This window comes from Crocodylus siamensis, chromosome 15 (genome assembly GCF_052110815.1).
Source record: "Crocodylus siamensis isolate JL-2025a chromosome 15, ASM5211081v1, whole genome shotgun sequence".
Classification (NCBI taxonomy): Eukaryota; Metazoa; Chordata; order Crocodylia; family Crocodylidae; genus Crocodylus; species Crocodylus siamensis.
This window is the reverse complement of record NC_143409.1, coordinates 48,122,560-48,127,642: the sequence shown is the minus strand read 5'-3', so window position 1 is coordinate 48,127,642 and position 5,083 is coordinate 48,122,560.

The window sequence follows — 5,083 nt, the reverse complement described above, 5'->3', positions numbered from 1 at the left end:
TACTTTAATCTAACTTACATGGGAAATAATGCCCATTAAGAAATGGTGAAACCAGCTTTACCAGGTGCATAATACAAAACTTTCAGAGCCCCTGAAAAAATACCCTTGTTGCTAGCACATGCTGCAGCATCTCTTTCCCTCATAAAAGGGAAAATCTTTGTCCAGTGAAATAAAAGGATGGTTATGCTTTCCCATGGTCATATGAGAAGTATCAGTGTAGCCGAAACATAGGAGTGCAGTCATCAGGATCTGGACTGTACAGATTTTCATATAGGGGATGTGCAGGGTTTCAGTGTTCATATCAGGGTCAGTGTCATGGACCTGGGGTCATGAGGAACTTTATGCTGCTCTGAAGCCAGCCCATATTCTTGAACAGGAATCCTTCCCTAGGACCTCCTAGCTCACTGTGGCTAGCTGCGATACCTGGTCTTTGTAGACCAGACCTTTGTAGTCTTTGGATAGATTTTCTCTTGAGAGGGCTGGTGTTCATTCAGTCCACTGAGAGACTCAATCAGTGTGTTTTTCTTTCTGACTGTGTCTTATTTAGGTGACCTTCAACAGAAACTTGGTGAGTTTTTCTCTTTCCCTAATGCAATATTTCCATGTTCTCAAAGCCTGCTGTTATTCTGCCCCCCGGCTGACTGTCTGCTTCTTATGCATCAATGCTAAATAATGATGACACTTGTGGACTTAATAGATTCATAGATTCATAGATGCTAGGGTCGGAAGGGACCTCAATAGATCATCGAGTCCGACCCCCTGCATAAGCAGGAAAGAGTGCTGGGCCTACATTACCCCAGCTAGATACACATCCAACCTTCTCTTGAATACCCCCAGGGTAGGGGAGAGCACCACCTCCCTTGGGAGCCCGTTCCAGACCTTGGCCACTCGAACTGTGAAGAAGTTCCTCCTAATATCTAATCTAAATCTGCTGTCCTCCAGCTTGTGGCCATTATTTCTTGTAACCCCCAGGGGCGCCTTGGTGAATAAATACTCACCAATTCCCTTCTGTGCCCCCCTGACGAACTTATAGGCAGCCACCAGGTTGCCTCTCAACCTTCTCTTGCGGAGGCTGAAAAGGTCCAGTTCCTCTAATCTCTCCTCATAGGGCTTGGCCTGCAGGCCCTTAACCATACGAGTGGCCCTTCTCTGGACCCTCTCCAGGTTATCCGCATCTTTCTTGAAGTGCGGCGCCCAGAATTGCACGCAGTACTCCAGCTGCGGTCTGACCAGCGCCCGATAGAGGGGAAACATCACCTCCTTGGACCTATTTGTCATGCATCTGCTGATGCACGATAAAGTGCCATTGGCTTTTCTGATGGTTTCGTCACACTGCCGACTCATGTTCATCTTGGAGTCTACTAGGACTCCAAGATCCCTTTCCACTTCCGTGCCACCCAGCAGGTCATTTCCTAGGCTGTAGGTGTGCTGTGGACATTTTTCCTCCCTAGATGCAGCACTTTGCATTTCTCCTTGTTGAACTGCATTCTGTTGTTTTCTGCCCACTTGTCTAACCTGTCCAGGTCTGCTTGCAGCTGTTCCCTGCCCTCCGGCGTGTCCACTTCGCCCCATAGCTTAGTGTCATCTGCAAACTTGGACAGAGTACATTTCACCCCCTCGTCCAAGTCGCTGATGAAGACATTAAAGAGTATCGGTCCAAGCACCGAGCCCTGCGGGGACCCCACTGCCCACACTCTTCCAGGTCGAAACCGACCCATCCACCACGACTCTCTGGGTGCGACCCTCCAGCCAATTCTCCACCCACCGGACTGTGCAGTCATCCAAGTCACAGCCCCTTAACTTGTTCACCAGTATGGGGTGGGATACTGTGTCAAAGGCCTTCCTGAAGTCCAAGTATACGACATCCACCCCTCCTCCTGCGTCGAGGCGTTTTGTGACCTGGTCATAAAAAGAGACTAGATTGGTCAGGCACGATCTACCTGCCACGAACCCGTGCTGGTTTCCCCTCAGCATAATTTGTCCTGCCGGGCTCTCACAAATGTGAGCCTTGATAATTTTCTCAAAGATTTTGCCAAGGATGGAGGTGAGACTGACTGGCCTATAGTTACCCGGGTCCTCCTTCCTCCCCTTCTTGAAAATGGGAACCACATTGGCCCTTTTCCAGTCCTCCGGGGACTTGACCCGTGCGCCACGAGCGTTCAAATATTCCCGCCGGTGGCTCTGCAATGATGTCGGCCAGTGCCTTCAGTACCCTCGGATGGAGCTCATCCGGGCCTGCCGACTTAAAGGCATCCAGTTCCTCCAAGTGACCCCTGCACCACCTCAGGGTCCACGCATGGAAGTCTGGTGCCTTGCTGCTGCCTCCCTACACTCCCAGTGAGAGACTTGTCATGCCTCTCACTTAGGAACACTGAGGCGAAGAACTCGTTGAGGAGTTCAGCCTTGTCCCCTCTGTCCGTCACCAACTGTTTCTGCCCATTTAGCAGGGGTCCTATTCCTCCCTGGGCCTTCTTTTTACTCCCTAATAGAGTACCTAATTCTGTCTCTTCTATGGGTAAAACCTCCCCTGAAATAAGACAGTGTTGATCCTTCTTCCTTTTTCAGGTGGAGGCGTCAGCACTCTGAGTTCAAATCCTGCTGTACTGAAAAGACTTTCTGGGCAGCAAGGTTTTATAGCCCTTTCTAGGGGTGGCCAAGGATCTAAGTACATTTCTAAACTTTGTTTTAGAGCAAGATCACCTTGGACACATTGCGTCTGTCCACAGCTCTCATCAATTTGTTCCTGGGATTGGTGCTCACCAGCTGTTGATGTCCCTCACAACTGAAACATGGACCTTAATGTAGTTGGTGTTTGATTAAGGCCTAAATCCTAAACTGCCATTGGAAGCCAACTGTGAATTGGAATAGGGACCTGAGCATGTCTTTTGTGCTCATAATAGCATGAGCAATGAAAAGAGAGTGGCAACGGCATTGTGTACTACTCAAGAGAGTTCATTTTCAGCTCAACATAGTGGATTAGATCAATGCAACTGGGAGGTGACCCAAGTAGGAATATCTCAGGCAGTTTTCCATGTAGGAGGATGAGGTAAAATGCTGTTTGGACACTGAAACTTTGTGAGAAGTCAAACAGGACCTTGTGGCTTAGCACCACTTTGATATATGGTGTCTGGGCAGAAGCAATGGCAGAAAGGGACAATGGCTTGGTTTGGTCTTTAAGAGTATTCACATTGCTATCCAGCAGTACTTCAGTCTTCATGCAAAAGTCCTTTTGCTGTACCCTTTGCTAGGAGGAGTTTTCATTCCTATTTCCATTTTCTTTCAGAGTGGAGAAGAATCATGAGCTGTCCAGGTACTGAAAAATCATCACAGATCAATGTCTTCTTTTTACAGCGATATTCTAGGACTAACTAACAGGTTGGGACATGAGAATATTTTTACCAAGATGGAAGGAGTCAAAACCGTTTGTGCCCAGAATGAGTATTTTTTTCTCTCACAGTCCCCATCCCACTGGGGTCCATACAATTCTGCAAGTGGTGGTAGAAGTGGAGAACCTGGGAGGAGGAAGTAGCAAAGTGTTGGGAAAGAATCTAGTGAACAACTAAGTTGCTCAGTTATAATTTTTCAGATGCTCGAATAGGCGCCTGTGGTTGCCAGTTTCTTCATTTTCCCCTCCAGTTTTCATTAGCACCTATGCCCTACTTTTATCTTACTGGGTATAAAAGGAACTGACTCAGATGAAGCTTTTATTTTTTAAACCAAGAGAAAAAAACTCTGAGAGAATATTTTTGACAACTTTCAAAGGTAAGATTAAAATTTCTGGTTTAATCATGGCTGCACAGAAACCATGGCTGCATAGAAATCAAAGCTTTAAAAGTTAGAAAGAATATCAACTGAACATGCAAAATATGAACTGAACTGAAGAATATGAACTGAACATGCAGCAAGGGACTGCATTCTTAGGGGAAACCAACACGGGTTCATCAATGGCAGGTCCTGTCAGACCAACCTGGTGGCCTTTTACGATCAGATCACCAAATCATTAGATGCAGAGTTAGGAGTAGACATAGTCTTCCTGGACTTCCGGAAGGCTTTTGACACTGTCTCTCACCCCGTTCTCATTAAGAAACTGGGGGGCTGTGGTGTCGACACCCACACAGTCAAATGGGTCGCCAGCTGGCTGGAGGGCCACACCCAGAGAGTGGTAGTGGATGGGTCCTTCTCAACCTGGAAGGACGTGGGCAGTGGGGTCCCCCAGGGCTCGGTCCTCGGGCCCGCACTGTTCAACATCTTCGTCAGTGATTTGGACGAGGGGGTAAGAAGCACCCTGTTCAAATTTGCTGACGACACTAAGATGTGGGGGGATGTGGGCACACTAGAAGGAAGCAACAGGCTACAGTCAGGCTTAGACAGGTTACAGGGGTGGGCGGATAAGAATAGGATGGGATTCAACACAGACAAGTGCAAGGTGCTGCACCTGGGGAGGAACAACCGGCACCACACCTACATGCTGGGTAACTCCCCTCTTGTCAGCACAAAGGCGAAAAAGGATCTTGGAGTCATCATTGACTCCAAGATGAACATGGGCCGGCAGTGTGGGGAGGGAGTCAGGAAGGCCAACCGCACCTTACCATGCATCCACAGATGCATCATCGAGCAGGTCCAAAGAGGTGATCCTTCCCCTCTATGTGGCACTGGTCAGGCCGCAGTTGGAGTACTGCATCCAGTTCTGGGCACCGCACTTCAAGAGGGATGTCGACAGCATGGAGAGGGTCCAGAGGAGGCCACTTGTATGGTCAGGGGACAGCAGGGGCAGGTCCTATGAGGAGAGGCTACAGGACCTGAACCTGTTCAGCCTCCACAAGAGAAGGCTGAGGGGGGATCTAGCTGGCCTGTTATAAACTAGTCAGAGGGGACCAGCAGGCACTGGGGGAGTCCCTGGTTCCCTGACCACCGTCAGGAGTGACCAGGAATAACGGTCACAAGCTGGCAGAGGGTAGGTTTAGGCTAGATATCAGGAGGTGCGACTTCACAGTCAGGATGGCTAGGATCTGGAAACTACTTCCAAGAGAAGTGGTACTGGCTCCTACCCTGGGGGTTTTTAAGAGGAGGTTAGATGAACACC